The 25330-nt window shown below is 35.2% G+C and overlaps 1 long non-coding RNA gene across 1 annotated transcript in view; it reads left to right on the top strand.

The window, feature by feature from the left end:
* Positions 1 to 24506, top strand: part of LOC118687427 (uncharacterized) — a 100714-nt gene extending 76208 nt beyond the window's left edge. Inside the window, exons 4-5 of the long non-coding RNA XR_004980325.2 lie at positions 8203 to 8296; positions 24191 to 24506. This is a non-coding gene — a long non-coding RNA (uncharacterized LOC118687427). The remainder of the gene's footprint in view (positions 1 to 8202; positions 8297 to 24190) is intronic.
* The last annotated feature ends 824 nt before the right edge of the window (positions 24507 to 25330 follow it).

Raw genomic sequence — 25330 nt, 5'->3', positions numbered from 1 at the left:
AGAGCCTCCTGGTCAGTGCATCCCAAGTTTAAACCTTACATTAGAAATTATTTTTAATAGGGCAAAAAGTGTCCATGATTGGTTTCACATCTGTGTGACCTATATATGCTTTTAGATTATTCCTATGTTTAAAATCAAATACCATGCTACATTCCAATGAGCCTAAGAAAATCTTAGCGGAACCGTCAAGATAAAAAGGAATAGAGTGACATCCCTTGTGATGTCTCCACCAAAAAACAGTGCACAAGCAAGTCTCCTAAATGATTCAATATTGTTTGTACCAAACATTTCTGAAAATAAAAGTTCCTGATTTTTCTCAAATTCTCAAAAATTGTTAACAAGACATTTTAAAATATAAAAAGCCTTCTATTTTTTCAGCATTCTGGTTTTAATTTTGAAGGTTTTTTCCTAAGATGAAAAAAATATTTAATTCAAAACCAAAAAAGGAATAAATAATTTAATTTTACAAAATACTTCTATTTTAATTCATTGCGGCTAAAAGTCTCATAACAATAAACCATTAAAAAAAAAAACTTCTACAGATATTTAGATTAGATTCTCTCAGCATATTAATTGGCCATTTCTTTTTATTTGAATAAAGTTTGTCCCAGAATCTCATACATGTAACATTTGGAAAAGCCAAAAATTTCAATTTTTAAGAAAGGTTCTTCTGGGATACGGAGAGAGTTTTCTATTACTGTTGTCATGATTTAACCCCAGCCAGCCACTGAGCATCACGTACCTCAGAGAATCAGGATGGTAAAAGCCAGAAAAACCATGGGCTGAGATGCAGGCTATTCAGTAGGGAGAGCAAAAGCCAAGCACACCAGCAAAGCAATACAAGGAATTCATCCACCGCTTCCCATGGGCAGGCAGGTGTTCAGCCATGCCCAGGAGAGCAGGGACCCACCAGGGATGATTGTTACAAACACCATCACTCCAAATGTCCCCCCCTTCCTCCTCCTTTCCCCCACCTTATACACTGAGCATGGTGCCATACGCGGTGCAATGTCCCTTTGGTCAGCTGGGGATGCCTGTCCCAGTGTCACTGGGGTCACCTGTCCCAGCTGGGTCACCTCTCAGCCTCCCATGCACCTCCAGTCTCCTTACCAGCCTGGCAGTACAAACAGAAAAGGCCTTTACTCTGTGCAAGCCCTGCTCAGCAGTAACAAAACAGCTCTACATATCAACTCTGCTCTGTTCAGAGCAAATCCAAAATACAGCCCCACACCAGCTACTGTGAAGGAAGTTAACTCTATCCCAGCCAAAACCAGCAAAAACCTAAAGTCACAGATGGACAAGAATGTTAATATAATGGTAAAAATGCCAGGTATGTATTCAGATTGCAAAGACTGATTGACAATGAATATTTTAAGTCATTTTTTACAAACTTTTCAACCTTAAAAAAGTAAATTTCTTCAGTACTTCATTAGTTATTGAAAATCTTTTTTTTTCCAACACAAACCTTTTCGAAATACAAGTTATATTCAAGCTGTCTGTCAAGTAATACTGTGAGTGCCAACAAGATATTTTCCTCTCTTTTCTAATTGGGTAACACAGCTAATTACTGTTGTCTGTGGAATCATGTTTGATTGGCAGCTTGAATGTAAACAGAAACCATAATTTCAGATGATATTGTATAAACATTTGGAGAGGGATGTGCAAGCATTTCTCTTCAACCAAGAGAAATGTATATCCTAGATAATAAAAGTTACCTGTGTATCATAGTTATCTATCTCTGATAAAAATTCTTTCAAAATATATGAATTCCTGCCAAATGCACAGAATAGTTTCCAAAAAAAAAATTGGCAAGCTATTTATCAAGAAAAAATTGGAAATGTATCATAAATTACACAGAAAATATGAAAAATGAATGTTACAATAATGTAGTCTTTGGACACACTTTAAAGCCCTTCTAGAATTAGGCTATAAAAACTTAAGGAAACAGAGATATAGTCCATAGTACAAAAGCATAGCAATAAGAAGATGATACATTTGAAAAGTAAAAGTAAAAAATATCTTCTAAAATACAGTACACAAATTAACTTCAGAAGGACAAGGATTGTTGATGGAAGGGACCTGTGTCATGAATATTAGCAATATGTCAGATTTCATAACTGTACTCCAGAACTCTCTCTGAAGTTTCCTTCATAATACTTTTTGATTTTAAAAAAAGAGAATTGAGCCTATTAGATAAATACACAGGTCAAAAGACAAAATATTTGGAACTGGAGAAGGAGGAGGAGATTGAGTCCTGATTTTTTTTTCCCTGAAAATTTTATCCAGGACATAAGAAGCAGAACAATGCAAAAATCAGTCAAAGGAATTACTACCTGCTTGAAACATTTATTTAGCAAACTGAACTAAACAGTCTTTACTTCCTTCATGTTTTTTTTTTAACTAATGCTTTACCAAGTTAGCTTAACTGCTGTTCCTCAGATTCCCAGATATTTATTTGAATGCTCGAATTTAATTTAATGAAGATTTTTCCAGAATGTTCAGAATTCACATTAACTCATTGAAATTTCTGCTGGACAATTCTAACCAGTTCAAAATGTAAGAACCTGTTAAAATGATGAGCTCTTTTTGAGAAGAAATTTGGAGGCTCTCCCAGTTCTGACTGTTTTATGCAATTTGCTGTTCCACCAAAAATACCCAGTAAGAGAACTTTGTATAATTTGCTCTCAAGATTTTTGTTCATGAAACTGACGTCTCTAAATTTCATATATAAAGAAAAGAAGGGGAGAAAACTTATATAATTTAAATTATTTCAGGAAAACATCTTTCTATATATAAAATATTTCAAGAACCCCTCAAAATGAAATATAATGGCAATCCCAAAAGAAGTCTAGTTCTCTCAAAATTTTCTTTATCTAAGACAAAAACACCATTATAAACGCTTTGTTGAATCCAATAAAATATGGAAGTTGAAGCTTTGAGTTGTAATGGTCAATTAGAATGTTAAGCAGTAATATATTTGTTAAAATTTCTTCATCAAAGCTAACTCTAAAGGTGCTGCCTGATTGTTATGAGACATTGTTTTTCTAGAGCCGTGAGATTCTGTGCCTTATACTCTGCGCTGCAGTGGAACAGCAATGATCTAGAATGCCAGGCACTGTCTCTTGAAAGACATCATTTTGGAGCAATGGCATCTGGCAGTAAATGAAGCAAAACATGACTTTATGTGACAATTCTGGCACTGGATGGTGTATTGCTTTGAATGGCAATTGTAGTACTGAGTGTTTTCTGTTTGTGAAAATTTTGAGAAGCCAAGATACAGCAGTATCCTGTGTGATTTATCCCTTGTGGCTTCTCTCCTTTGAGCCTGGCTGAATAGATCTATCTGAACTGAAGTCCTTGACTTATTCACAAAGTAGGGAGCTCTCACACTGAATTATTCTCTCTGGCCTGTAATTCTTGCTTGTGGTGTGGCAGTCTGTACTACAAAAAACCCCACAAATGTGGTTATCTTATGTGAAAATGAGCATTTGCTTTTGTAATAAATATTCTGCATATGTAAAATTATACATATGAATATATTATTTTGATTGCTGTACATTAAAATTGAACATTTTTTTTCACAAATTAAATGTGCAGCTACATGCTCTTTACTTCTGAAAGCACAAACATTGGCTTTACTGCAAATCAATACAATCTCACTACACAAACCTTTTAAAAGTTTGTGGCATGTACTATTGTTCTTGTATAATTATTTTGCTATGGATAGATTAATCTCCTGATTTTGAAAATTTATGACACCATGTGGCTTTAGATTTTTTTCAGCTTCATGCATATGTTTAGTACACTGATCTAGATGGAATTACTGGAAATTGAATTAAAATGTGAATATGTGGAAAAAACCAAACTGATTTATTAAAGGCCAACAATTATATTACATAATGACTCAGCTGAGCAACAGAAATTAATGTGATATATCTGCTAAGAAGTGAATCTGCTTTCATGACTGGAGACTGATAGCTCAGCAGGAGGAGGAAGCACATGGGAACTGCTCTCTCACAGCAGGCAGCAGCAGCTGGTGCACAGCAGCCAAGGAGATTGCAGAGGGGTTTCCCACCACAATGTGCAGAACAGAACCATGACCACCTAATCTGCAAAATACCTCCTAAGCATGGACTCACAGGGAGATCTCAGACCTAAAAAAACCACTACCCTTATTTGGAAAGGCTTTTCTCTGTAAAAATCTTAAGCATATCACAGAGTTCACAGTCCTGCCCTGCTCTGAAAAAGAGCCAAATCCCTCTTTCATTCTCAAATAAGATGTTTGTCCATTTGTCAGCAGCATGCTTGGTCAGAGATTTGGGTACTTCTATATACCCATTTTTATACTTCTATATAAACTAACTGTTTAAAAAATGCAGCATAGAAAAGGAAATTAAATTCAAGCTTTTACACTATTAATTCACTGACATCGAGGACAACAGCTACAGATCATCCTCTGCTATCTTTGCATGAAAGCTTCTTAATGCTTTTATTAAACATTGAAAAGAATTAAAAAATGCAAGATAAATAAGGTACTGATGGCTAGAAAAAGAAAGAACTTTGCCACTTACTAATAAATTTTACTTGATGTGTAATTTGTATCCCAGATGAGGTTTATGTTAGGATACATCTTTCTCTCTGATCTAATTATAATTGATGTTTACATCAGCAGGAGACATATCCTCAATATGGATGTTCTATTTCCTTCCACAAACCCCTCCTTATCCATACAACACATCAGAATTTCTTTTTACACACAAATATTAATACTGATTCTACCAGAATTTACTTTCTTCATGATACAACAAAGACTACTTGGAGGGGCTAAGGAACTTCATTTTACTCAGTGTAGTAAATATCAACTGCAAGGTGAGCTGATCAGTACTGACACTATTGTAAATAAAAGGGAGAAATCTTAGTGAACTTTGCAGCATATTAAAGGAAATTTTTAGAATGCAAAATTAGACCTTGCTACCTGCAAAGAAGACTCAGGGCTGATGAATGCATATAAGTTTTACAGCTATGGGTGTAGGTTAGTTGGTTGTGGGCTTTCAAGTCTTTTAGCTGATAAACATTCTTCAACAATCCTATTATAAGTAGAAGTGGAGAAATTAAAAGTATATTGCTGAAACCTATCTTATTTAAAATCTACAGAGCAGAAAGAAAAGGTTTAGTCTCAAACACATTTACTTATACATTTGACACTATGTCTTACTTTATCTATTGGATTTTCTTTGTGGAGGATAAAACCAAAGAATACATTTGGAAACCATTTTTCATTTATCATCTAGGAACCGTCCTAGATCAGACATTCTCTTAACAAGACACTGCACAAAAGATACCAGCACTATACCACTTTACTTCCTTCTACTACCAAAAAAAAATAAATTGAAAGGTGTTATGCTTTGGGAATACAAAATCCTTAATTAGAAATCATCAAGTCAACCAATGAAAACATTTGTTTTATATGTGTATTCTCTATCTGCAAACTGATTAGTTGTTGCTAGTTAAAAAACCCAAACCTAAAATAATATTTCAAGTATTTTTTTCTGCACATAATACTAAATCAAATGAGTTCTGAGCATTGAGCAACCCAAGGACAAACAGTTAAATGAAGGTCATATAATATTGAAGGAAATAATTCAACAAGATGTTAAAGAAAATAATTTACTCCCAAACATAAGATTGGAGTTGCTAGCTAGCTAACTACTGGAGATGTTTCTTTAGTAAGCACATTTTTATAAGCAGCAGTCTGAAATACAATTTATTTCATTGTATTTGGTCACAACTCACCTCTTCCTCTCATGATTCTATTAGGAAAATTGCCTATTGGAATAGTCACAGAAGTTAAAGGAAAGCAAAATTTTCTATGGTCTGTTATTATCTAAATAGAACTTGTTTTAGAGAATTATTTCATCTTGCAGACAGAAACGTAATGTCCAATGATAAGTAGAAGTCAGTAAAGCCCAACCTGGAAATAAAAGGTAATTTTTGATGGTGAGGACAATTAGCTATCACAACAATTTTTCAAGCGATAGAGTAATCTTTTTCATCACTTGGAATCTCTAAATCAAAATGGGTGGGTTTCCAAAAGACAATCTGCTATGCCTCTGTGGGTTACTGTGTGCTATGGGAAGAATGAAATCTCCGATCTTTTTTGTGCAAGTCAGATAGTATTATCACAATAGCACCTTCAAAATATATTACTGTGTTCATTTAGTCTTCTAAAATTCAAACTAATGTTAACAGGTCTTTTTAAATGTTTTTTTTCCGTATTCTGATCTAAAAATGACTGTCATGTTTGTGACATTGATAGAAGCAGCATTCAAACACCATCATTTTCTTTGTTACAATCACTCAAATGCCAAATGGGGAGTGGCTTCTGCCTTCTGCCTTGTTGTTGTATCAGCCACAGGTAATTTGTAAATAACAGTGACTGGGTACGCCAAAGTTTGTCCTTGTAACAAAACGGAGACAGCTGAAGAAAGGAGGCGGGGGAAATTCTGCACAGTCAATGCCAGTTTGGGGATCTATCGGTATCAAATTATCATTTCCATTTTGTCTTGTGATTGTAACTTTCATTGTGAATTAGAGCATTCATTCTGCAGCAGCGTCTTGACACACAGTGAGGGAATCAAGATAGTGTGTGACAGAGCAATCAGCAGCTGGGCTGAACCAGTGCTGAGGGGCTGCTCTTTACTAGAGCAATGACATCCAGGCTGTTAGAACCATTGACTGTGAATAGCTGCAGAGGCAATGCAGGGACAAGGATGGCAAAGGTCTGGAGCTGAAACCTGGACCTTTCCTGCTCACTTTCAACTTCTAGCAGGCAATCCAGATGGGAAAAGAGAAAAAACAATCTTCCCTGAGCAAGGCAGGCCATCTAGCAGCAGAGGTAATAAGACCAGGCAAAGCACCACAGGGGATCTGCTTGATCTAAGTCAGATGTAGATCAATCTTAGGAATCCCAGGTGTAGCAATATCTACTCTAGACCGCAAATCAAGAAAATAATGTTCTTCATACAATCAATGTTACTGCAAATATCCCCATTAAAGAAGATAAGAAGAGATGTTGAGGGAAGGTTACATTTTCTGTCAATCCTGTCATTAATTTTGCTGCTTCAGTGATGGCAGTGAGGGGTTTTTGTCCCCTTTAATTGTGGCAGGGAGCAACTCATTTAGCTATATTCATCAGAACATATTACTGCTCACGGCTGGAGGGAAGGAAAGTTTCAAAACTAAAAAATGGCCAACTGCTGTGTAACATTATGTCTTTTGTCTGTTGGTGTAAGTGGAAAATCCCATCCTAATTATGAGTGGAGCTTTAAATAGTCAAATAAACATGTACTTAAAGTAGCTTACATGCATGTTTCTGTTCTGTTCATTTTTTCTAAAAAAACCACCATCACATATGTAAGATAGTTATTCTAAAGAAGCACTTAGAATATTGCATCATCAGGGCTATTTTTATTTTGAGCCAAATCACCTATGCCATTTTTTATTACCTTTGTCAATTACATTTATTAATTGGGAATTTAGCATGTGATATACAGCAAAATGTTTGAAATAATAATTTTTTAATACTGAATACATAAACACATGGTGACTGCTGAAAACCATATATAAATGAAATGTAAAATAACTTATTAGTTAGAAAACATACCCCATAAGCTCCTTTGCTACCAAAGTTGCTGTCTATAGGTTTGTTTGAAATTAATTTTCTAGTAACTGTGATTTGCAATTGTATAGTATTAAGAATTACAGATGAGTTTCTCTAGTTTCAGCTAAAGATATTGCAATAACGACATCAAAGTCCATGAAAATCTCTTCATCTAAGGTGTATTAGAAAAAAATAATTATAAAGGAATGGGCAGGTAGATGGTGTGAAAAATGAAGACCTAATCACCTGCGTGACCTGGGTTGTGAAGCACAGCAGTCTTCCTTGTTTTATTTAGTCAGACTACATTTCAATGGTTACAAAAGCACCACTGTCCAACTTTTTCCTTCTGCACTAAATTTCTCCTGATGCATCACCACTGAAACCAATATTTTGCCCGTGATATACAGGAAATCATTGCCACTGAAAACTGTGTTTTTACATTTTAAAACCTGATTTACAAATTTTTATGTCTTTCTCAAGTTTCCTAGCAATATTTCCACTGAGATCTGAATATAAACTAGTGGCTTTTTTTCTGGCTACAGAGCAAGAAGCAAAGGAAACTCTCCTCCTTGGATCAACAGTCCCTGGTGAGGAATCCATCCATTCAACTGGCTTGATCAATGAGCCATTACAGAGGTAACTATTTCCTTTTTTAAAAATGACAAATTCTTCAACTCTGCAAAACCACTGTACAATTATACCCAAGAATACAAATGTGCAGAAGTACATGAGAAGAAAACAAAGGCCATTTTAGTATCACAGTCTTCTAGCCCAGTCAGTGGCTGCTTGCATTTTTTCTACTTTTAAAAGTAAGAAGATGAAAGTGGAAAGTTGATGGTGTTTGCTGGTTTGTTCAGAAAATTAAGTCTCTTTCATATAGAGAGAGCACAAAAGCCCTTTCGTATAAATGAATGGACTAAATTATTTCTGAACAATTCCTGAATTATTGCACATCTGATAAGTTCAGTATAAGGAAGAGGCACAATTTGCATTTTGGGTATCAGGTCTGCAGTTCAACCTCACACATTATAAAATACTTTTTCCTGTCATTATTCCTTCTCTTTACCATATTCCTATGTAAGCATGGTAGTGGCATCAAACTCTGATGTATCTGATGTGGAAACAAAAAATCTCACTGTTTTATTGATCAGAGGCTGTATCCTGACTGGGTCAGGCTTTTTCTGTGTGCAGTAGGTTTGTACCAAAAAACATCATGCATCATTGCTCATGAACTTGTGGGCTGCTCTCCCTGGAGCCCAATGCGTTTGCCTGCTGAGAACAGGATCATCTCCCTCTCAGATTTCTGAAAGAACTGCACATGAAATTAAAAGGGTGACATTTTTAGAAGAAAACTAACAAGTGTGATGCTATTTAATTATGAAACGAGGAAGGGAAGACTTTATGACAGAAAGCTAAAAATTTAGATATAAAGTGTAAGAAGGTTGAAATGCAGTGTGGATTTACCAAAACTATAACCTAACAAGATGAAAAGGTAACATATCTCATAGATAAAGGAAATGCACTAGATTTCATTTTCATTAAAACCTAGATAATTCAGTTAATTCTACATTGTAAGATATTTTCAAACAAAGATTATCAAAGAAATGGAAAGCCGTGTCTTTTAAGAGCAGTCTTTCAAGCATGGCTTTTGAAGTTGAAAGAAAATATGGTTACTGCCTACAAAAAAATCATGGTATACATGCCAGTGATAGAAGATATTTAAAGATATGATACATTTAAAGAAAATTCACTGACGCCAAAATCCATTTAAAGAAGAAAAGAAACTTTCCAGCTGTCGGAGCTTCTGGGTCTATCTTCCAATGGAAGAACATGGGAGAGTCGGCTTCTGGGATGAGCTTTGCATTTCCGAAAGAGCTAAATAACACAGTCCCTGGAGAAGCAAAGGGCTCCACTGAGTGGCTTAAGGTCTTTCTGGTTTTACTCTCTGAAGAAAGAGAAAGAGAAAGAGAAAGAGAGAAAGAGAAATTGTGTGAAAGATGTGAGCCTTACTTTTATATGTCTCTTACTTATTTTCATTGTAATTGTAAATATTCCTTCACATGCACATACTTAAGAAACTTTTCTAGATACTTCTAATTAGAATTCAAGGCTTTTCCTTCAACCAATTATCTCCCCCCAAAAAACACCCAGTGTAGGTATCTGAAGGAATTCTTTCTTTTAACTGAAATCTCTCCTCTAGCACCTACATTTATGTGAGTAGGAAGTAGAGCTTCAGTCAGCCGAAGTTGTGGAGAATGCAAGATTTACCACGATGATCTTTTTCAGTCATTGGGGCTGTCGTGGCTTTATTGTTAGTGATGAAAAATCTCATTTCATGGGCTTTTTTCATATTCCAGGAATGAACAAATGCTAATTAATGCTGGTGAGCTAATCCACCAGCCAACAGATTTTGTAGGACAGTAAATATGACCTTGTTGTGTTTCTTGGCCTTTTTAGCTTTAGCTGACTTCTTACTCTATAAAGGTACAAAACTTTGACCAAAGTTAACCAGTAGGTCATTGTTGAAGGTGCCATTGTTTTGTGCTAGAGCATATGTAAAATGTCTGCCTTCTGGACAGTATGCTTCCTGAACTGTTCAATGACACCACTGAGGGAGATGTGGAGGCTGCAGTACCAGCAGCTGATAGCATGTGAGGGTAGTAAAAGATATTCCTCACCATGACATCCCTTTCCTGGTATAGTTGACAGTGAATCGGTGCAATAATTAAAGAATATTAACAATTTCAGATGGAAGGATTTTTTTATGGAAGTTTATTTTTTGTGGTTTTGGAACTGTGACATTATGATACGTGCAAGTTATGCCATGGGCCTCACATGACACACATATTTTTATTAGATGGATTATACTTTTGCCTTAAGCCTTGTCCCCTACCCCAAATAAGACCCCATTAAAATAGGGACTGTGTGAACTTGTAGCTTGATGAACCTCAACCACAAGTTCTTAGTTCTTAGTTTTTCCATAGACCTTTACAAATTTCATCACCCTTACTAGTTTAAAGAATTTGCACCAGAAGTTTTCGTGCTCTGGGGACATCTTCCTTCCATTTGGATACTATTCTGCAACACTTTGAACAGGTTGGTTTTTAAGGCAAGTGGTGTAATTTTCAATGTTTTCTTTTTCTCATTACATCTATTCAAATATTCTTCTCTCTAGTTACCATAGGCCTCATCAATCTAAGTTTCCTACCCAGCTTCTCTGTTTGTTACTTTTTAGCCAAGACAGGAGGGAAAAATAATTTTTTGTCTATGATGACAGTAACAGACAAGTAGCATTTCAACCATAATGAATTCCATAATAATATATCCCTATCCAAATAGCCCTAAATATTGCTTAAGGTTTGATTTAAACAGATTCAAGCCTATTTCTCTTTCTTTAGCAAAGTCTCTCTAAAAACCAGCAATCCATGTCCTGGTAATCTTTTGTTTGAAAGAATGTATGTCTTTATGCAAATATGTTTCAAAAACTGCTTGACCAAAGTGGCTTTAGAATTCATTTCACACATTCTGAAGCTATAACATTCTGACATATTAGTTCACTTGGGTTCTGAATGGTTCACAACTCTTCATTTTCCAGCAACTCGATGTTTATGGCATGTGCTCAATTGTTTTAAGGCATGACTAAAAAGTGTAAAACTGGTCTATGAAATCGCTAGTTCAGAAAAAATTCTCTGCTCTGTTGAATTCAATAAGCAGTCTGTCTATTTACTTTCTCTGTCTATTACTTTTTTTTAAAAAAAAACCTTTTGAGTGTTTCAGAATTGTAGGGTTGGAAGAAGTACTTAGAAATACCAATTTTCTGTATGCAAACTTCATGGTGCAGAAAACATTTTTTTTTTTTTTAATGCGGAAATGTAGGTCTCTACAGTAATTACAGCTTTGCAAAGCAATCCACAGAATTTTACCTACCTCCTCAAAACTACAGAGAGAGAGGAAAGATGAGGAAAAATAGCCTATCTCTATTCATCATCCTGCAGTAGGGAAAATAAAAACGGGACAGAGCACTGTAATTTGGAGTTTGGGGACAAAAAGACATAAAATTCTGCTTCCCTAGAATAGTACATACAAAAATCCCTTTTCTTCAAAGGCTTTTTCAATCTGTAGATCATGAAGCCACATTGAAATAAATCTTTGAAACAAATTTCTCCTCTGGACACTAACAGCTTTTTCAAATAATCTGTTTTCCTTAATGATGAGAGAGGTACAAACTTTAAGAAAACCAGCAGATGTTTAATGGCCATTTTAAACTAATTGTATTGACTGCATCCTGTTGAACTGAAGAATTGTAGCCATTAGAATTCTCTTGTATAACATTCTGCCATTGCTGACATTCTCTGTAGTAGCAGTGGAATTTCCCTGATCATTTTCCCTGATCACTTAATAAAGTGAGATATGTCAGATTCCCTTTTTGACTTCAGCTCTCCCCAGTCATGAGGAAGACATAATAATTAAAAAGAAAAAAACAAAGAATTGTATGAGTTGTAGGCTTTTTATAAAAAAGCTGCTTTTCCATTCTATTAAAAGTGTCAACATTGACTAAATGGAGAAATAGATTTTCTCTTCATGATAGGTTTAAAAAAATTGAATGCAAATACATTTTCAATTTCAGTACAGGTAGAAAGTATGATGCCTAGTTTTACACAGCTCTGCTAAGCAGGTACATATGCATCACTTGAAATGGTGTCTAATATTCCACAGACGGCAATTACTTGCAGAGCAATGGCTAGGGACTTAATTAAAAAGGCTGAGAGTTAGCAAAGTAAAATGCTGCAGAAGCACATGAAAAATCTTTACATTATGCAAGACATAGAATATTTAGGAAGTTAAAAGTGTCTTTTTACATTTTCCCTTCATTTCTGCACAAAAGGTTTACTGTAAAATAAAGGTTAGTTATGCCATGTTTAAAATTATATTTTAGCTAACTGAACCTACTACACAACAAAGCAAAATATATTTGACTACACAATATTGATTTTACATGAAAGCACATCAGTTAGTAAAATGCAAAAACCAATAAAACATCACCCCTGGCTGGAATAGATATCTCTAGATACAATTTATTTTTACATTTAAACCAATTATTGGGCTTGTTGCATTTAAAAATGTGCACCATATATCCTTTCAAGGACTTTTTTATTCAATCAAATCAATTGCATTGATCTCCATATTCCATATTAAACACCAATCTTAAATTAAAGCTGACACATTTTGAAGGCCAAAGTACAAGTTTCTAAGCAGAAATAAATTCTACAAGGCTTTCTTTGTGTGTTTTTTATGCCCAAACATGAATACAGATATTGATTATGTTTTAACACACAATTTATAAGCTATTTCAATGCTTATTTCTTCCTAGAATATGTTCAATAATACAAACTCACAGAAACAGAATGCTCCCTGAAGTTCATTCTGTTGCATTGGAATATGATGATGATTTTCATAAATAATTAAATGACAGAATGGAAATAAAACCTTAGGCAGAATTGTTCATGAAGAATCTATGACTAACAGGACATACAACTAACCTACCACTTGTTGAAATGATCACTTGTTGAAATGATATAGGGACAAGATTTGTTTCTTTTGAGCATGTTGTCAGAACAATTCACATCAACCTTGAGCCTGACCAAGTTGTTTTTGCTCCCAAATGCAAAGCAAGACTGTAAATTCAGAGAGGCCATTCACATGGACAAATCTATAAGGCATAGGACTGGTGCTAAGTATTCTCATGGCCTTTGTCCACTGATGATAGGGGCAAAACTCCAATTTCATACAAAGAAGCCAGTGTGTATTTATCCAGCTGTCTTTTCCCCTTCAGGCATCACCTCTCTATGCCTGGTAGAAAAACAGCCATGCCACTTGGAAAGGGCTTCTCACTTCTCCCTGGCTCATTAGTTTTCCAGCTTCTAAAGCTCTATTGGCTTTGTTTCTACTTTGGAACTTCTATCTCCCAATAGTTTTCAATTAGCTTTAGATGCATTATTCAACTCTCTGAAGCTTTCCAGAGTTTACATAGAGTTTGCATGAAAGTAAAAGGAAAAATCCAGACTTTAGAAATATTTTAAATATTCAGAATGTTCACTGTCCTGTTCACACCTCTCCATCTCTTCGTATTGTTGTGTGCGTATGTTGCAGTCAAATGAACAGCATAAGAACCAAGGAGGGAATTTGTCAAATACTCCAAATAGCTGCACATCACTACAGATTATGACTGCTTGGATTTAGGGAACATTTTTTTGGCTGAAGAAACATTCCAATGGGATAGATTAATCTATGTAAACCACACAGCTCAGCTGAAACTGCTGTTCAGCATTCTAAATTGCCACCTTCATCTTCTTTCAGCACAAAAATGTGCATTTCTTCCTATAATAAAGATATTTTATAATAGCAATAAGGCAACTCCAGGGTGTGCGGTTATCACGAGATAATCATACCCTGGAGGGATTGCAGATACTTGGCTGTGCCTCATAACACCCCATGTGTGTGTTTATCTCATGATAACCCTACTCTCTTTTGTATCTTATTGCCTAATTATCCTCTGCTAATGCAAAATACTAATTTTTTTGTCTGAAACAATATGTGCAAGAATGCATTGCTAACAATCACTGGAGGACATTGACAAATAATGCTGTCACTACTTTGTACTCTCTTCCAGCCAGAAATTTACATAAAGAACCAACTTTGGATATTTTTTTCTGAACCAATGCAAATTCTTTAAGGCAACATCAAATAAATATTGGAAGCAGGCCAAGTAAATATCTCTAAAAATTCCATGTATATTCTTAAATGTGATTTGTGTAGTTTTACTTATATGAAATATCAAATTTCTTTCTTGGGCATTTACATCTCTTTACATTTCTGATTTTAATACACAGAAGGTATTTTCTTGACTGTTGCTTATGGATCCTGAAGGGGGTCTTAGGATCCCCATCTGATATTTATCTGAGGATAAATTTTATTTTATTTAATCTCCATATAGGGAGTGCTAGCTATGTTTCAGATACCATTGGGAGATATTCAGAGAGAGTAAAGATTCTGGACTTCTCTTAAGGAGATAGAATTTTTGTTCATTGTAACATGCAAAAAAACGAGCTAAACCTGTTTTCCACTGATGCTGAAATTTCAAGATGATGTTCAACAGCTCATTAGTTGAATCAATGTCATAAAATCACATGTAATCACAATTCATTGAAAAGAAACAAACTAAAAAATTGGTTCCCATTTTTAACTGATAGATTTATTCTGCAATTTAAGTGTGAACATTAAAAAACATTGTAAAAGGTAACCTAACACATAAAAATAGTATGTATAAGAATTGCCTTTTCATCTTTTAATAAAAGCTGTATCAATTGAAAATCATTGACTGGTCAAATGATAATCTAACATATTAAGATGACATTAAACCCCATGAAATGTAACAGAAAAAATGCTCTCCAAAATGCAAAATGATAGGTTAATCCCAGAGTTTAAATTATACAGTTATACAGTTCATCATTTTATATTAATACTATTACTGAATTCTATTACACATAGTGTATTCATATGTCCAAACACTTTCAAAGGGTTTTTTCCATGGACCATTCTACTAGAATAGAAAAAGAAACCTGTAGACTATTCAGTAACAATAAACAAATACAAGACAAGTTTTTATGTAAACAGAAATAAGAGAGGACAAACAGTACAATATTTTTAGAGAAATTAATTTGGTACAATGCCAAACACAATAAAAAATGCAATCCTGAGAACCCACAATATGACATTTTATATATCTATCTTATATATGTGTGTCTGTGTTTGGTTTATATCTATGTAGGTAATGTGCATTTTTGGTTTTATTTTGTGTTTTATAATATATTATGATTTTCCATACTGTTTGCAGTGAACAAATTCTACTTTTAATAGCACCACCTGTGTAGATCTGCAGGCTTTGGACTCTTCCTTCCTTTGTTGTGAGCTACAGATAATTAAATCAAGATTTTTTTTTCCTTTTAGAATATCTATTTTTACACTCTGTTTTTATGTAAAATTGCTTTCATGTTCCCTGTCCTCCCACTCAACCAGTTCTTCTGAAAAGCACGTATGTTTATCTCTCTTAACATTGCTTACAGATCTCATTTCTCAATGCTTTGATTATTTTAGATGGCCTTCTCTGAATTCCAGCTTCCTGGTGCCAATGGGAGAGAATTTCCTTAATACAGCTCTGCTCAGAATCTGCTAGCTCTGTGGCTGCCTTGCCTGTGGCATTCCTGGCAGCCCTTGCCATGATATGCTGTTGGAAAAAGAATCAAGGGACATATTCCCAATGAGCATATACCAAAGAATTATAAAAAAAATAATACCTCTAATACAGGATGAAGTTGATATGCAAAACCCACACTAATCATAGCAGCTGCTGGTTTAGAACAAAGATCTGAGCTCACAGTCTCCTTATCTTAATAGAAATATGTCTATATGTGAGGCAGGAAGGGGCTCAGAGAGACCTACACACACTAGAATTAGCAGGATTTTCCCCTACAGTGGCCTCAATTCTATTATTATTATTACTAGTATTGTTTTTTGTTATTATTAATTATATACTCGAACTGATATGAATGTGCTGCCTTGAAGATGTCATTCATAAAACATATCTAGTAAGAGCTTTACAAATAAAGAATAGTCTGTTAGCCCTGTCTTGAATTCTCTCCTTTTTCCTTACTTATGCCATTAAAATTCATCTTAGCCTTTAAATTGGATATCAGTATGCCAGCAATAATAGAAATCACTCTGAATAGCCAGACAAAAAGTTTTGTGCCCTACAACATGGTGGAAAAATCTACCTGAAATCTTTCTGATCAATTGGAAACTGAGAAGAATTGGACTTCAGTGGCTGCAGTCAGGCGTTCACCTGTTGTATCACCTTTCTTGGAGAATTTTGCTAGCCTTTATCTTGAGACACACCTTACTGACATACTGCAGGACTGCTCCTCCTCCACAGAAATAACATTCCTCCTGCCAATATTAACATTAGCTTTTGGCTAACATTTAATTACGACTAAATGAAAATAGTCCAACAACTTCCAGTGAAAAATTTTATCATTAAAACTTTCTTTTGTGCATTATGGAAAAAAAATGGCTATGAAATATTTTACTTCACAGAACATTATAATGCACATACAGCTGTGCAGCTCTTCTGTAATTTTATTTTGTCAACCAAGATTTAACATAACTGTTTCTTACCTAAGCAATGGGGGCACAATGATGTCATAAAGTCACTTATAATAATTCTTAGTGGAGATGCCCTGTTTTAGCACACATCATTGTCTACAGTCTTTTTTCATTGAGTAGCCTTGCTTCTGTGACACTGTTCCTTTCTAAAATTATTCATAGTCAAGATGTCCCAGGAATATTACAAAAAATATACATTTAATGAGAGTAATAGCAATGGCTTAAGGAAAACTTTTTAATATTTCCTTTTCAATGTGAAAAATTAATTTTGAAATATCTGAGTTTCTCATCTTAAAATGTTGCTTTTGTCATTATTGTTAATAAAAGGTTATTTTAAAGAGTAAGACATCTCTATTAAGGTCCTTCAAAATATGCCATTCTAAATTTCAACTCAGCTGAACACCAATATGTATTTAGCAGCTAAGACACCAAAAGAGATACACACACATAAAGCTCACTCAGATTTGCCAAGGATGGCTTCTCAGTTTATGTTTTTACCCTCGAATCCTGCAGTAAAGCTGTGTTCAGCTTAGAAATGTTGTTTCAGTTTCCGTGTGGTGAGGATTTTCTCCTATATTCTGTTATCTTTACATACATTTACTCTGCTGGACTTATTTCAACAAAGCACTTAAGCATATATGTAGATTCATTCCTTCCCAAATATATGTGAATTTGGGCTTAACTGTAAACATATCCTTATGTTGCATTTCCTTCAGTGAAATGTAAGCACTTGTTGAGGTGCTGTTGTAGAACAAAGATCGAGTGAAGGCACTGCTGGCCTTAGTGAGATTAAAATCAGGGCCTTACCAAGGTTTCAAGAAATAAAAGACAATAAAGTTTTTGAAAGGAATGAAAGACACCAAGACCTCAAACATTGTAATACTGTTACTCTGCTTTTCACATCTGAAGGAAGAAAATTCAGACTGCTAAGCAAATACATATAAATTAAGATTATTGTGCTAGCATTAAAAAAATCCATTCTGAGTTGCAAGAGCTATAACTCTAGGTAAAACTTGGTCTTTTCTTCTTCTGTGTTTCCAAATTTTGCCAGTATTCCAGATATTATTAATTCTTTATTAATATTCATATATGAATGTTTCCAATCACCTTTTCATCCTACATTGCTATTAGAAGCAGCCCAGAGAGTGGATAAATTTTTCAATACAACTGCATACATGTGTTACAAAAAATGCTCATGTTTTCATCACTGCTCCTACTCACACTTCAAAATGCAGACTTGCTTACCTCCAGGGATTGCCAGAGAGCTTCGGTTCTTGTGGATGCACAATTTTCACAGCAGATATCCTGAAAACATTAGAGTTCATAGAAACCACAGAGATTCTATGATTCCTTGAACCCCACATTCCTTTGAGTGAAAAGTGGCTCCTGGTGAGACAAATATGGTCTCAGCATAAAAAAAACGGTATTACAGAATTTAAAAAAAAAAAAAAAAAGCAAAAGCCCCACACTAAACAGAAACATAAAACCCCAGAAAACTATCTCTAAAAGTTATGTTACACACTGATTTTTAAATCTCTTAGAGGAAAAGAAATAAAATTTAGTTTGCACAACACCACCTTTTATAACTTTTTAATAAGTAAATGAGTGATCAGTGAGAAATGCTGCCCATGTGCTCTCTGCTCCATTGGCCTTTGCTGAGCTAAGAGTGGAACCAGTTGCTCAGATGAAAAGATGGGGAGGGGGAAAACATGAACGAATACAGCAAAAGGGAATTTCTGTTCCAAATTAAACTCCATAGTTAGATAAAAATGCTTTAAAACATTTTTCAACATATGGATATTTCCTTCAATTCCTAGGATTCACTGGCTGGACCATACTGGAGAAGTAGCCTACAGACAGTATACTGAAAATTTTCTGTATTGTCTGGAATGACTTTTTACATTTTGAAAAGGTTTCACTTCTGCATCTGGGAGCAACATTCTTTTGTTTCCTGGAACACCTTCACCACAACATGAACTGTCATTCACAGAGCTTATTTGACTTCCCAGCCTAAGATTATTTGTCAACCCTTCTTTCACAAATATTCTTGTTTTTCATTCTTGGTCTATTATATTAAGAAATAAATGTTTGCCATGTTTAGAGGCTTCATCTGGTTATGCACACTGAACAGCAATGCCTCCTTTTTTATCCAGCAATTGTGTCTGAGAAAGGATTAAAGTCTGTGAATGTCAGACCTCCTTGGACACATAGTTGCAGTCATTTTCTGCATATAAGTCTTCAAATTAGGATGTGCTTGTCAGTGTAAGGTGAGGTTTAGGATATGTCTATTTCAGAAAAAAAACTTTTCAAAAGAAAATTACCTTTTCTTGAGCAGTGTAAAATCATTTGCACCCTTAATTTCTGTGATTTCATTTCTTTTGGTATTTCCTAATACATGAAAACATGAACAGTTATAGCAAAGATCACTAGGCATCAGAAAAAAATGCGAGTCATATTCTAATCTCAGAGGAAAACCTTATTTACATGATGAAACCCTTGCTGTGGAAAGCTTGGGAATCTTGGTGAGTGGAATCTCTCATTGTCAGAACTTTCAGCAAAAGAGCAGCTGCAGATACTGAAAGCATTAAATAAAAAATTACCAACAAGCTGTCTTACCTGTGTGCACTCCACAGAAAGGAAGGGCAAACATGAGCAGGTAGTGCTTGTACATCAGTCAAAACTATGACAGCTACGGTGTAACATCTGACAACACTGACATGTGCTGCACTCTCTAAGATATTCCTCTAACTGAACCATAAAGAGACAAATAAATTAGTAATAGTACCTTGCCTGTCAATGTCCTATCTTGCAGGCTTCTCACACTGTTGATTAGCATTGTTTGAAGTGGTTCATCAATATGTTTACTTGCTAAGGAAAAAAGAAGAATGCTGCATTCTTTTATTACCTTGAGGAAAAAAAAAGCAAAATAAGGGGCACCTGATTCCTCATGATCACATATTCATTTCTAAGAAAAGGACAGACAAAAATCTGTATAATGCTTTCATACTAGTCAAACAGATCAGATTTTGTCTTTATTCATCTGCTGTGTGGCAGATAAAGCTCTCTTAATCAAATCAGTATTCTCATATAAGAAAAAAATCAGATGGTCAGCCACTACCTGTCAGATTTTGCCCATATTCCTGCTGCCTGACTCAAAGCCAGCACAAAATTTTCCTGTAATACTTTAGTTTTTATAAAATATATATACTTGTTAGTGATTTTTCTTGCTCTTTTTGCAGCTGGAGGCATAATTATTATGAAAAAGAGGGTGACTGGGAGTACCTGTAGGTGTTAATGAGCACTAATGGCCTTGACAAGCCGCACCCAGAGCCTCCACCCACAGCCTGGCCCCTGGGCTCCATCTCGTTTCAGGGGTGGGCTGTGCAGATCAGAGAAATGGAAATCTGTGCAAGTAGAGATGAACGTCTCTACTTCAACACGTCTTAAAACTTTAATTGTCATTTAGTTTTGATGGGAAAATAACTGAATAACTTGTGTTGGGGTTTTCAATTTCGTTAAGGCCAAACTTTGTTTTTGTCCTGATTTCACCTAGGGTAGAGGTAGCTTCTCCCAGTAGCTGCTGCAGTGCTGTGTTTTAGATTCAGAATGTGAATGATGTGAATGGTGTTGTTTTTGCTAAGCCATCTTTATCCTAAGTCAAGGACATTTCCCCTTGGCTCATGCTCTGCCAATGAGGAGGTTCACAAAAGAAACTGGGGGTAAGCTGGGATGGGTGACTTGAACTGACCAAAAGGAATATTCCACACCATAGAACTTCATGCCAGTATATAAACTGAGGGGAGTTACCAGTAGCCAGTCTGGATTTGATAAGGGAAGTCTGGCATCAGTCACCAGGTGGTGAGTAATTGTGCATGACTTCAGATTTTTTTTCCTTTTTATTATCACAATTATTGTTCACCATTACTACTGTATTTTAGAAAAAGAAATTAAAATAGAAGAAAGGCCCTTGAATGGACTGATCTTTCCTCAGGGTGTCTGCAAACATGGATATACAGCCTTTCATTCAGACTGAGACCCTAAAAATACAGTTCAATGTCACAAAAGTCATGCATGGAAATCAGGTGGTGCAGGCTTGGCTTTTAGCATAAAATACAGGGGTCGTGTCCTGGAATCCATATACAGCATGTTATATATACGTGATTCACAGACATCCAGTTGTCACCAATGTTCTATATCTGTATATTATCCAGTGGCTTCAGCCAACAAAAAAAAATCTGAATCCAGTGTGAATCTGCGACATTGTCAAAGAGATTGTTTGCACATTTCCTTATTCTACTCTGGAGCGGCAAACATAGACAATTTTTTCCCTCTTTTTTTTTAAAGACCCAACTTCTTCAAAATATATTACTTTTTTTTTCTTCTATGATATATTCAGTATTTGGTATATATTAGCCTGTTTAATAATGAGTCAGGACATTCTAGCCTACCTGCTAAGCACAACTACTTCATATTTGAAAGTGGAAATAAGAGAGAACAGATGTACTGTTGTGGTGACATGACTACACCAGGCTTCTTCTGCCCTTGCACTTCACTTGTCATGGGGGTTAGTAAGCATACTTTATGTTGCAGTCCTATCAAAAGGAAATGTTCTTGTTGAAAGATCCTCGTTGCAAACTATGCAGTGAGCAACCTCTATCTAGACCTTTTCACCATCATATGCTGATCTCAGAATATTTCATAAGCTAGACTCTGCACAGAAGAAAAAATCCGTAGCCTTTTTAAAGTGGTTGATTTAAAAGTTTTCTTTTCCTTGAAGCCATTTTTCAATATTGTGGTATTTCAATATAAGGGGTTTTGAACATTTTGAAATTATTTTACTTAGCATTTAAGACAATCATGAAAATATTTTGTAAGTGGATATGCAGTGGCTCAATATGCATTACTTATGTTTTGTTATGTTAGATAGAACGGGCTTTATATATCTTACCTGAACCGGTACCATGGGATTTTGCATGGGCCATAAATGAAGCAAAAGACCCCTTCAAGTCAGCCATCACACTCACCTAGATAGAGTGTATGGTGCCACAGGGCTCAAAGAGAAAAAAGAACTACTCATTGAAGATGAAATAAAAAGTTCTGTTTCTTTGCCAAACATAATGCAGGTGTAAAAATTATTGGCCAGCTAACACATGTAAAGAATTGTTGTGGTTTAACTCCAGCCAGCAGCTAAGCCCCTACAGCTGCTCACTCACCTCCCTGTGCAGGGTTAGGCGAGAGAACTGGAAGAGAAAAGTGAGAAAACCTGTGGGTTGATATCAAGATGGCTTAATAAATAAAGCGAAGTCTGCACATGCAAGCAAAGCAAAAACGAAATTAATTCACCACTTCCCATGTGCAGGCAGGTGTTCAGACATCTCACACATAAACACCACCACTCTGAGTGCGGCCCTGTTCATCAGTCTTCCCCCAGCTCCATATCCTGAGTGTGATGCCACACCTTCTGGAATATCTCTTGGATCATCTGCAGTCATCACTCCCAGCTCTCTCCCCTCTCAACTTCTTGTACACCCTCAGCCTTCTCATTGGTGGTGTGGAGGGAGAGGTTGAAAAGGTCTTGAAGCTGTGCAAGCCCTGCTGAGCAGTAACTAAAGCATCCCTGAATTACTAGGGGTGCTTTGGTCATAAATCCAAAACACGGCCCGATGTTTGCTACTGTAAAGAAAATTAGGTCTGTCTCAGCCAAATACAGTACAATAATGTAATACATCATAATATGTCAGTGATATTTACTTTAGAAAGTGAGTTTATGATTGGGTATTACATTTAACTGCTGTTCTCTTCAACTCTGGAATATGGTGACCATTCCAAAAAAGAAATTGAAAGAATAGTAGAACAAACATTACACTCATTAGGCAAAAAGAGTAATTTCTAATGAAAATAACAGCCAAAAAATTTTTGAGAGAAGAAGAAAAGTGAAAACAGAAAGACCGAAAACTTGCTTTTTTAAACATAATTGGAGATTTTTCTCTGCCAAAATTTCTAAAGATCAGACCCAAGAAATTGCCTTGAAAGCCAATTCAGAAAAGTGGCTCTGTTCAACTTGTCTATGAATCTTTGCTTATTTTATGAAGAATTGTTATCTATCTGACAAAACTGAACAGTAGAGATCAATTATTTGTGAAGCACATTTGATGGCCCTGAAGTTTCTTTGGATGGTGTTGGAGGTTCCCCATTTTATCACACTAGTTAGGTAAATTTAAGTAAAATTCAGCTGCTTCACAGGACCTGTTTCATGGTGATGGAACTCTGTTTTCCATACCTGTTATAAGGGGCTTATGTCCTTACACCAGAAAAAAAGCCCAAAAAATAGTCATTTATACTCCACATTACAAATTAATCATTTTATATATATATATATATATATATATATAGTGGTGTTAGCAATCAAGAATTTGGTTCTAATAGTCTAGCTTTGATCCCATGATAAAACCAGACTGTCATTGATAGATTTTTGCTATACAAATATTAATATTTGCAGCTAGAATTCAGAATCATTTTGGAAATAAAGACTACTAGTAGATTTATATTCTTTTGCATATGCTTAGGGGCATGCAGCTATTTCTTTTATATTTATTTCTGTTTTATTTATTTGATACTTCAAAATCAAATGGAGATGTATTCTGAGGCTTCCATTTATTCACTGTTAAAATTCATGAAATATTCTCTAGTCTCTAGAACAGATTTAAGACAGAGGATGATTAAACTGTTTCTAGTTTCTCTTTGTCTTTGTGAGAGAAACATATGTGATTGGAAATCTAGAACCCATTTAGTATGGGTTGAAAAGATCAATTCCAGTGACTGAATCTTTGTAGTTCCATGTCATGTTAGCTGTAAAAACACTACTGAGTTTTGTCCAGAACAAAACACTATTTTCTTCTCGTATGTTATGATATCAGCAGTTACCTCAGTAACTGTAATGGGGAATAATAATTTTGGGTACTTTTTAATGTATATTGCCATACATCCTATGCATTAATTAACCATCATACGTCTGTATCTGAGGCTGTCACCTGCAGATAAAAAATTTAAGCAGTGAGGCATAGATTCACCCGTATTAAATGTTGATGCAATCATTTAAGTTAAAAACAGGTATCTGTTACAGAGAAAAGAGAACTGGATTCTTCTAGAGGTGATACCGTCCTTAACTGACCTGAAATAAAGTTAGGTGCTTCAAAAGGAAAAATGGATGAAATTGGGTACTAAATATTAAGTCACTTGCCTGTCCTTTAATTCTCAAAGCACTACAGAAGATTTATAGCTAATCTCATTGTCTTCCTTTTTCTTCCACAGGTCATTCACTCAGAGGAAAATGATTCAGATATGTATGGAGCAGTCCTATCAAAGCCGAGGCTTCCATATTGCAGTCAAGACATATTTTAATAATAGTTTCCCAAACCACAAATTTGCAGAATCTAAAGTGACAATACATCTGGTAATGAAAAGTAAATCCCTCTTTACATCTAAAACTAATACCTAAGCAGCAAAAATAATTTTTAAAAGGGCTTTTTAATTATTCTCCATAGTAACCTTTTCTTTTAGGATCACCATATGTACCCCATTACCCAGTGATCTCACTTTAAATTTGTATGACATATTAAAGTCTTATCACTCTGGATTGCAAAGGGATCCATTAAAATGCCACATATTTTACTATTTATGTTGCCTTGGCAATTAAAAAAACAACAACACCCCATACCATTAACAGTGATTAGTACTAAGGTTGCTTAAAATAAAATGCAGCTCAGAAGTGTTACTGGATATAAGTTTGCAAATTTCAGATCTGTTGGTTGCTGCCATTTTAGCCTGAATTAAATGGTCACTTGCTAAGACAATACCAGAAATAGTTCTTCTGTTTGCCATTAAGTTCCTTCATCTTCCACTTAACTTGTGATTATAGGCTGTAATATCTGACATTAGTTAAGATTTTGGTCAATCTATACAACACCAATACTTGAAGATAAAGTCCCTGATTTAATCAGATGGAAATAATTTCTGGAAGTACCAGATAATCAAATTTGTACATGCAGTCTAGAGATTATATTGCCACAGTAAGTTTTAGAGCAGATGTCGGATGCTGTAGAAACCTCCTTATAGCAGAATTTAAATCGCCCTTGTTCAGTAATGACATAGGTTATTAAAACACAATTTTTGTGGTGACCTAATTAAAGCATTCTATCAAAAACAATCAAAGCAGCCACTCTTTCACTGATGAGATTTTCCAACCCCTAAATGCAGCCCTGATGGAAGCACAGCATGAAAAATGGATAAAATTATGATTTCTGCTGAGAAATTAGCCTTCAGCGGTTGTTAATAAAGGAAAATAGGAATTTACACACCAACACATAAACTTTGTAAGTGTGGACTCTCTTATAATGCCTTTTGCAGCAGGTAAAGTGCACTGCTATAACTATCATCCTCAAAATGTTATTA

Source organism: Molothrus ater, chromosome 6 (genome assembly GCF_012460135.2).
Source record: "Molothrus ater isolate BHLD 08-10-18 breed brown headed cowbird chromosome 6, BPBGC_Mater_1.1, whole genome shotgun sequence".
Lineage (NCBI taxonomy): Eukaryota > Metazoa > Chordata > Aves > Passeriformes > Icteridae > Molothrus > Molothrus ater.
This window is presented reverse-complemented; position numbering and strand designations above follow the sequence as displayed.